Here is a 10,192-nt window from a genome sequence, read left to right on the forward strand (position 1 = left end):
ACCTCTGATAATATAAAGATTGACACAATCCAGGTCCTGCCTACCCCTCCAGCTTCACCCCCCCACTACCGCTGCTCTCCTGTCTCACACCCACAGCCTGCCTTTCCTTTCCTAGAACTCACCAAGCTTATTTCTCTTAGGTCCTCCTCACTTTTTTTCTCCCCCTCTGCCTAGAATGTTCTTCCCTCAGATCTTCTCAGGGTCACTTATTATTTAAGCCTTGGCTCAATGTAACCAGCTCAGATAGGCCCTTGAGGGGGGCCCCCCAGGGCAAAGAGAGTGCCCCACCCCTCTCGCATTTTTCCTATCTTCTTTTCTTTAGAGCACTCCTCACAAAGAGTTTTCCCTTCATTCCAGACTTGGTCTGTTTTGTTCAACGTATCCCCAGAATTTAGGAAATTATCTTTGTGGAATAAACTAATTCTCATCGGAATGTTCAAGTATAATGAATATCGTGTCTCTACTACAGTAAAACAAACCAAAAAAATGTGTTCTTCTTCCCTCCGTCTTACCATTGACTTTTGCCTCGGTTATTGACATGTTGGTTTATTGTTCCAGCGTCTGGTAGCAGGGAATAAAACTGAAGAGTGACACCCAGTGAACATAGTAAAAGAGCCACTATTTAGCAAGGGCTTATTATTTACTAGGCAGCATACATACATTGCACGTTTAAATCTCATAACACCTTCGTTACATGGTTTTAACCCTATTACTGAAGGCATTTTCAAATAACTTCTAAATGACATATGTAGAGTGCCCAGTTCCAGGCTATTCCCCCCCATCTCAACTCTGAGGATTCAAACCTTAGAAAAACAAGTTAATCTTTTCCATGCACACCATTTTTCCCATAACTGATGCCACAGAAAGAGCGTTTGGACTAGTATTACAGTAAGGAAGCAAAGAGAGCAAGAGAGTACGACATTTGATTGCCGTATCTATTGTACATATTAGAGTATCAAATAAGAATCTTCTCATTGGTATATGGTATATAGTTTCTGAACATTTGTAAAATATGTTTATTGCATATATCAGTAATCCAAAACCAAGGGGACTTTTAGGCTAGTTGTTGCTAGCTATTATGTCTTTAGCTCGTACAGACATGTATTCTCTTCTTCATTTATATAAGAAGGTAAAAACAAATACCTGTTAACTTCCTATTTGGAAATTTCTTGAACTATATAGTACTAGGTTAGATAGTATCGCATCTTGATATGGCAGACCATAAAGCGACATCAATCTCTTTTTGCTCCTTGGGGTATTCTGGATTTTGAAAGGCATTGCTATTGTGGGGCTCATGACAAATTTTTAGAACTTCATGGTATTTGCTTTCACATCAGGGTAACTTCTAAAAAGAAAGAAAGAACAACAACAACAAAAATAAGAGTGCTTTATAATGAAGACACTCTCTGGAAGTCATCTGGATTGTAAGTTGCTAGAGGTATGTCTTGTGACAGGGTACACCGGGGGCCACGGGGTTCCATGTGCCACAAAAACATTATTTTCACATTACTTTCCTTACCATTTTAGCTTCAAGATCAGATATCATTAAGTATTGTGCTTAAATGGCATTTCTTAGAGCTTAACCCAAACAACTGTTAAAGGAGAGAGGGGAAAATAAGCATTTATCTCATATACACAGTGAAGAATAGTGGAAAAAAGCCAAGACCACCAAGATTTTGCTCCATAACTATATTCCAGAAGCTTCCAAATATTTCCCCAAGTACTTTCCTAGCCACAGCCAATCCCAGGCAGCCCATCCACGTGCCCATTTCCCATCTGTCTCCTGCCCACTTCATCACCCTTTGAGCCTCACCCTAATTATTCCTCAGCAAATCTCCAAAAGGTCTGATCGATGATAGGAAAGGCATAAGGTAAGAGAAGGCTTTTCTTTTAAAAAATTAACTTCTAAAGTCTACGTCTCTGTTATGCTCCACTGTCCCCCTCTAGGTAATCCTATATTCCTGAGTCTGATTCCTAGGCTCCATAATTCATGTGTTTAGTTGATTCACATTTTAAGAAGTGTAAGACACCTGAATATTTAGACTGTAAGCTGTTTCAGACAAGCTACCATATCCTCCTTTGAGGCGGCGATAATATTTTAGCACAACACAGATGCTTAAACTAATAACAGGTTTACATGGTTTAAAGGGAACAAACACAGGATCGTATATTTATGCTCCAGATTACAGTTTTCCCTCTCCCAGCACGTCAGAGAAGCACAGATGTTAGTGTTTGAGGACCATGTGTAATCACACAGCCCCGGGAAGCTGAACTCTGTGATGGCCTCAGTTCAGCGCCCCTGCCCTTTCCTCATGGCCTCATGTCTCCCCCCCAGCCCCCTCCACCCCAGCCAGCTTTCTAGTCACAGGTTGGAGCAGCCTTAAATCATCCTAAGGCTGGACTGTGGTTAATGGGCATCCCTGGAATGCCCACAGATGACCTTTCCTTTGCATCTACTTGTTTGCAAAGACTCATATTTCAGCTAGAGTTGGTGTCAATTCTGAAGACCACCTAAAACCTGAGGGCTTCTGTTGCAGGAGAAGGCGGAGGGACGCAGAGGGTGGCTCTGGAAGAGAAAAAGGTCTGCACTGTGTTTCCTCCTTGGCCAAGTGCTGACCACCCCTCCCAGTCAGGTGGAGCATGGAAGGGGACTTTGCTGGGGCTTCAGTCGACCACTGGGGGAGGGTAGGGCACAGAGGAAGAGACCCCAGGAAGTTACTATGTGCAGGGGAACAGCATGCCGCTGAGTGCTAGGGATTTGGGTGACATGATGAAAGTCATACCAAAACAGCATGAAAGCACATTTTATGACAGCTAGAAATAGCCAAGTATTGTCAAAGCTCCCATGGAGTCATCCATTCAGAAACCGAGGAGTCCAAAGAATCTTGGACAGATGGGGTGAGCTGGACAAGGAGAGACAGGAAGGGTCCACACTGGGTGCAGAAAAAGACCTTGATGAGCGAGGATTCAGAGTTTAGAGGGTGGTCAGAAAGCAAAGACTTAAGCAGTATTTTACTCTCTGAACAGGAAGGCATGTGAGGAAATATGGGAAGAGAACATTCCTTGGAGTGTGAAAACCTGGAGACTTGCCAGAGGAGAAAAGGGGGCTGATTCTAAATGGAGCCCCTTCCACTTCATTATCAGAAAGGACCTACTTGGTCAGAACAATGATCAGCCCCTTGGGAGACAGAGGAGGGAAGGAGTATTTATGTTAAATTAACTCTAGAAAACAGAAGGACAGAAGCTCCAGCTAATGCCTTCATTGTCCCTAGAAAGGCATTTATGTGCATTAAAGATTCACACATCCCTGCAGATACCTGCCAAAAGGAATTATCCAGCTGCAGAAGCTGCTCGACTTCACTCCTACCCAAGGTATGTGTAGGTCAATTCCACGTAGATGGGATTCTCTTATACACTTTGTTCCTTTAAATGACTGAAGTAAAAGTTTTAAACTATTTTAAAAAACACATCAGATCACAAATGTCTTATGTGTCTTACAATGTCTTAATTTACTATATTCTTAATTTATCTTTGGTGGATCCGAGTCAACCTTTCAGAGCTATGAAACAGAAGAGAGAAACTCAGAATGGAAACCACTGGAGCCCAATCTGGTATGCAACCATAGAGTATCACTAATGTATTCAATGGATATTTACTTAGCAACAAATATCAATAAATTTCATTGATGTTAAGATGTACATTTTTCACAACTTACGGGAAGTATCTTACAGGAGAGGGTGTCAATAAAATTGCTCTTGGTGGGACCTTAAAAGATGGTGTATTTCACAAGTATCTTAGATTTGATGAGATAGGAACTCATCGTTATCATTCAAGTCACAGTTCACACGTTACCTTCTCTGAGAGGCTTCCTGGAGCACCGGTCTAAGGTGGCCCACCCATCACCCTGATTCCTCCTCCTTGGTCATCCCATCTCCATGGAGATCACATCTCTTGTGTTCACCACTATGCCCAGAACCCGGTCAGGCATCATTCTAAACGTGGTAAGTTCTGAATAACTGGCTCTGGAATGAAGGAAAGTTACCATTTACTGAGCAATTACTACAGGTCAGACCCTGAACTAAATGCTTTACAGAGGCAAATCTCAATTAATCCTAGCAATTTAGAGGTCATTCTTATTATCTACTTTTAAGTGGAGAAGCCAGGACTAGGCCTCGGCACATCCTGACTTCAAAAACCAGACCCATAGGCACGATGCTATTCTGTGTATCCCATACAAAGTCTGGAAACAGTTCTGTGCTTGTCCAAAGCTATATGGGAAGATCCCTGAAGCTACAGAGAAAAATAAAAGTTCCCCCACCCTCAAAAAGTAGTATTTGTCTACTGGGAATCACCACATTCCTCTGTCCTTCCAAATGCTTCATGTGTAAGGTCCTGTGTTAATATAGAAGTGCAGGTGTTTACATCTCTGCCCGATAAGATGAGGAGAGGCTCCATAGGAGTGATGGATATTTAAACTTTGTATGGACAGATTCCACCATCGATGAGAGACAGCATAGCCCACTTAGGGCTCTGTGAGTTACCTGCACTGATAGGGACATAGAGTATACATGGCAGGTGCCAGAAGAAAAGTAGGTCCAAGGGCCTTGGGTGCCATGCTGGGGGGTTTGAACTTCATTTCATATGATCAATACTCTTCATCAATAACCCATTTCAGTGTGGCTTTACTCCAACTCAGCCAAGCTTCTCTCCCATTCAGCGTCCAACTGAAGGAAAAATATTGAAATCTGGCATAGGCATTCCCATGTCAACGGATGGCTACGTCAGACAGACTTCTAAGGCTAGTATAAAGAGAAAATAGGGAACAACTGGAAAAAGGAATGACAAAGGAGATTTGACTGTAAGTCCATTTCTATTGAGCCAGCTTAAATAGAGCCTATTGGTTATTTTGGGTTTCTGCAAAAATACTGAAGGATACCACAAACATAGCCTATTTCATTTAGGACAGAGGTGACAAACTACGGCTATAGGTCAAGGCCAGCCTATAGCCTGTCTTACGTGGCAGTTGAGGAAAGATCAGTTTTAATATTTTAAAAGGACTGTAAACAAACAGCACTCCCCTCCCCCACACAAAGAATATATGGCAGAGGCATCCAGGTACCAGAAAATACTTCCTATCTGGCTCTTTATGGGAAAAGGTTTACCATCTGGAACTTCTTATTGTCCTCCTCCGTCTCTATTCTGACACAGGTCATCTGAGTTAGTGCCTAGTGTGACCAGACACGTAGAGAACTAGATCTATGTACCACCTCAGAAATGAAAGCCAATTCAATCGTATGATAATTTATTGCTTTAGGAATTCCTCTTAGGAGAATTCTAAATTTTTAGCCGATTGTTAGACTCACACCCATTTCAACTTTGTCTTTGATATTTTAAGATGTCCTCCTTACACGCAAGGGCTTGCTGGCTTTTGGCCAACTGCTGTAATGGTTTTACCTTCCCTCATGCTGGTGGCAAGTGGCTTCTGCACGCCCCACAGCAGCCTGGTTATTAAAGCTTACCAAAACAACCTTTTTTTTTTTTTTTTTTTAAGATTTTATTTATTTATTTGACAGAGAGAGACACAGCGAGAGAGGGAACACAAGCAGGGGGAGTGGGAGAGGGAGAAGCAGGCTTCCCGCTGAGCAACCTTCTTAATTAAAGACCCGTGAAAACCCTGACTCTCCTCCCATCGGGTTAGTACATCAAGCGGGTGTAGCTGGAATCTTTTTCAAAACTTAGCCTCACATGCTTCAAGTCGACTTTTTGTCCAGGATTGTATGGGATGGGGGAAGGAAGAAGAAGGTTATGGGTTTTTGGATCCACGAATGTAACATACTTTAGCTTTCCATCAAACAGTAATTCAATATTTACCAAAAGAAGATGTTTAGGCTTGGAAATTTTTACTTGGCTTCTATCTCACCAGAAAAACCTTTTTTTTGGGGGGGGGGGGTAACCTTGTGTATACAGATTGAAAAGATAGCAAAGCATGACTCAAACATGAAAACTATTCTAGATATCCGGTCAACTCCTGATCACTGGGAGAGGAATCACCCAGGCATACTAGAAGTTGTTTTGTAGCATCTGGGTAACCTGTGGCCCTGTTATCCTACAAACAAACCTGGGCCCTCTCACCAGGAGGATTAGCCTACACTTCTATTATCTTTGCTACAACATCTGTTGCTTTTCATCAGCGTGAGCAATATAAAGCTGAACGTGTAGTCGTCTCTCAATTACTTGAAAGCTGGCTCTATATTCGTAAGTTCTACTTGGCACAGACACCCATGGCTCTTTGGGGTCTTTGGGGTCAGCTTTTCATTTTATTAAGACTGATGCAGGCTGTGATGAAACATTAGTAGTTGAGATGCCTGCCACCCCCAAGTACTCGGCTGCGTACAGTCTTTGTCTAGAAAATGTTCCCATTTCCATCCCTGCTGAATACATGACCATTTTGCTTTAGGAACCATGTTTTTCCTAAGACGAAAGAGACAAGTGATTTTTTTTTTTCTGAAAGAATGATGAATTAATAAAACATATGTCCCTATGCCACCATCATTTCTAGATAGTACCGACTGGGGTAAAGACAAGTGAACCTGGGTTAAATCACAGTTCTGCTAGTAGAGAGCTTTGTAACCTCCAGCAAAAACACTCACTCTTGGGACTTGGTTTATCAACAACAATCACCTTTAAAGCAGACAATGTGGCAAACACTTACAATGGATCGTCTCATTAATAATCATCAACGCTCAGCATGACTCCACAGGGAAGAGTCATTATTTCCTAAATTTACAGAGGAAGAAATGAGTAAAGGCGAGATAATTCAGAGAGAGTGACCACCTATAATTGTTACATTTTCCTGATTATAAAATAATCTACGTCTAAATAATTTCCTTAGAGGGGTCAAGGTCTCAGTGCTAATGAGCTGTAGGGAGGCAAATTTCATTCACCGGTCAGTTAATTCCAGAGCACTTGGTTCTTCCCAACTCATGCTTTACCAAATCTTTAAGATGTAGAGGCTGACCAAGATCATCCAGGCGTTCTAGCTTTAATATTCCATGCATCTAAACATCCCTGCAGGAGGATTAAAAGGTAATAATTGTTTGAAAGACCAACCACTAGCAATGAAAACAGGAGGGAGAAGCCTGCAAAAAGTGGATTGCAGCCAATAAGAATCAGAGCATAGGGGCACCTGGGTGGCTCAGTCGGTTAAGCATCTGCCTTTGGCTCAGGTCATGATCCCAGGGTCCTGGGATGGAGCCCTGAGTTGGGCTCTCTGCTCAGCAGGGAGCCTGCTTCTCCCTCTCCCTCTGCCTGCTACTCTGCCTACTTGTGCTGTCAAATAAATAAATAAAATCTAAAAAAAAAAAAAAAAGAATTGGAGCATAGATCCAGGAATTGCTTTTAGTTTACTAAGAGCTCAAAAGATTCAGTGCTACTCAAGCATTCCCCATATGTATATGTCAGATTACGAACCATTAAATCTTAATTAAACCACTCAAAAATCATATCCTCAAAGGAGAACAAAATAGTACGGGTTATTCTTGGTTTTGAAAAATTACACTGCTGGTTTTTATTGATTTGTTTAAAAGTGATTGCTTAACCTGTCCGGAGCACAGACTGAGTGTCCCATGGAAATATTTAAGCTTATATCTGGTAGCATCATCCATATTCAAGTCACCGGAAGAATTGGTGCCCATGGTGAAGATGGAGATGAGCAGGGAAACAGATCAAGGAAAGCATGATTAGGTCACGGACCCGACTGCCAGATAATTTTCTCACTTTGCCCCTCAAAAGCAAGCTTCGGGGAGCGGATGCAGGATGGAAGGGAAAGGTCAGGCAGTGATGGCTATGGGTGGCCTACGCGGTAGGAAGTCAGCAAGACGGGACAACATTTCTTCGGGTGATTTGGGGGCCTGACAGGGGCCTCAAATCGGACAAAAAGGAAAGTGAAGAATTAGGGATCCAGACTCAAAGACCTAAAGGATCATATGTCAAAGCATCACTTTTCTATGTCAGTCTTGAATATTGTAGCCCAAATCAATATCACCAGAGGTTTGGGGGGGGGGGGAGTGAGCATGAAGCTTTAGAAACTACCTGGTTCCTGTACATCGCTTTATAATCGGGAAGCCAAGGGCACTGGAGCGAGTCGCCTGCTCAGGTCTCAAGTTAGAATAGAGTTTTCTTATTCCCGGACACGACGGGCTTGGGAATGTTTTAATAGCGTCTAATCAAAGTCCAAAGCCTATAAATTCTTTAAAAGTCAGTCAACTACAGAAACTGAGAAGCCAGAAGAAGCTGATTTTAACACCTGATAACTATTTTCATAGCATTTACACGACCTTCTAGGCCTGGAATTCTGTGAGATGACAAATTTGACCTAGAGTCAACATTCTGGACTCCTCCTGGTTTAAATACGAAACACGAGGTAGTTCGGTATCCACCCGGTCGGCAAACCCCCACACCAGCTCTCCCCCGGAGCTCCACATACATGCCGGCTGGAAACAGCCTTCCCCGGGGCTCCCACTCAACGATTTCAAAAATCTGTGCAGTAGCCGGGGCCACCTGAGGGTGGTACAAACGGAGCGTTAAGGACCAGAACTTAATACAACACCGGCTCTACAAACAAGACTCCAAGGCGCACTTGAAAAGTCACCCACCTCATTGTTTCCAAGGAACCGAAAGAAATGTAACAGCTTAACTTCTCCCAGTTAGAACCTCCTTAGGCTTCTGGTTTAGGAACCAGACTCTCAACGGAGGACACAAAGCGGGGCTGGGCTTGGGGCATCCCCCGCAGACCCCGGCCGTCCTGCGAGGCCAGGAGGTCGGCAACGTCCCAGCGGACCAGGTGCTACCATTTACCCCCGTGACGGACGAGCTACCTCAACCCCCGCCCCCGCACCCCCAGGGAGCATATTTGCAGAGCCGGGACCCCAAGGCTAGTTCCTACAAAGGCAGGGGTCCCCCCAGCCAAACGCACTGCCCTGTCCTCCGACTCCCACCGCGGTTCGCGGGTCCTGGGAGGCCAGGCGCCAGGACCGGTGTTGGGGAGTTAACCTCGGGTGTCTGGCCATCGCGTCCCGTTTTCGGACGGTCCTGTTTGAGTTGTGGGGTTGGGGTTTGTAACACTCCTGGGCGCCCGCAGAAACCCCTTCTCGGAGCGGGCGGACGGGCGGGAGAGCAGGGCCGGCAGATCGAGGCTGCGCCGGGGCTGGAGCCGGGACTCGGGGACCGGGAGTCCCCCGAGCCCGGGCGGCGGCGCGTCGCCCCCTCCAGGCGGCGGCGGGCAGCGGCGGGCCCCAGGTCCGGGCGGCGGGGGCGCGCTCCGGGAACACCGTCTGCCCCCACCCCGGAGGGAGCGCGCAGGGGAGAGGGGGCCCGGGGCACCACGCTCCGCCCGCCGCCACCTGCGGATTGGGGTGCCAGACCGAGGGTCCCTGGGTCCCCTTCCCGTTCCCCGGGGCTCCCGGCGAGCGGTCCCATCCCTGGAAAAGGACCCCGGGGGTCGGGGCGAAGCGGGCGCTTACCCGGAGAGGGGCGGCTCCTGCGCCGGGCGGCCGCGCTCCCAGGTCGGCGGGGAAGGTGCGGCTGCGCTGCGCGGGCTCCGGCTCCGGCTCCGGCTCCCGCGGCCGCCGAGCGCCCTGCGCCGCCGCTCGGGCTCGGACTTCCTCTTCCTCGGCTCGGCCCCGTCGCTCGGCCGCGCTCCCCGTCTCGGCCGCGCCCGGGCCCGCCCCTCCCAGCGCCGAGATGCCGGCTCGGCCGCCGAGAGCAGCGGATCTGCGGTCCCTCCTCCCCGCGGCCCCCGGGCGAGCAAGGTGGGGAGGAGGAGGGGGAGAGCCGAAGAGCGAGATTAAGCACTTGGACTTGTCACTGGAGGGTTGCCAAAGAGCGCAGTCAAATTACAACCCCTGGGGGATTTCTTTTCTTTTTTTTTTTTTTTAATCCCAGCTACCGTTTAAGCAGACACATCATTTTTCTTCATTTTCTGGGATCCTCGGGTCTAGCTTTCTCTTGGACGTGATAATTTCCCATACGATTTCCTTAAAATAATACCAAAAATCATTTTTTTTTTAAGTCAACACTCTAGTATTGCACAGAAGCTTTGGGGTAATACCATGTAAAAAGAGGGGGGGAAGCTCAGGTTTTCAGGCATCATTACCCTAATCACCTAAGTTAATGTACCAAATAACCTTTGCTT

At 46.1% G+C, this 10,192-nt stretch overlaps 1 protein-coding gene across 2 annotated transcripts in view; it reads right to left on the reverse strand.

Annotated features, from left to right (window-relative positions):
* PLEKHG1 (pleckstrin homology and RhoGEF domain containing G1) overlaps positions 1-9,698 on the reverse strand; it is a 223,763-nt gene extending 214,065 nt beyond the window's left edge. The window contains exon 1 of one of the 2 annotated variants that reach the window (XM_036072988.2): positions 9,522-9,698. The gene's annotated coding sequence lies outside the window, so the exon portion shown is untranslated. The remainder of the gene's footprint in view (positions 1-9,521) is intronic. The other variant, XM_036072989.2, reaches the window with a different exon arrangement.
* Positions 9,699-10,192: the final 494 nt, after the last annotated feature.

The sequence above is a fragment of the Halichoerus grypus genome, chromosome 9 (assembly GCF_964656455.1).
Source record: "Halichoerus grypus chromosome 9, mHalGry1.hap1.1, whole genome shotgun sequence".
Lineage (NCBI taxonomy): Eukaryota > Metazoa > Chordata > Mammalia > Carnivora > Phocidae > Halichoerus > Halichoerus grypus.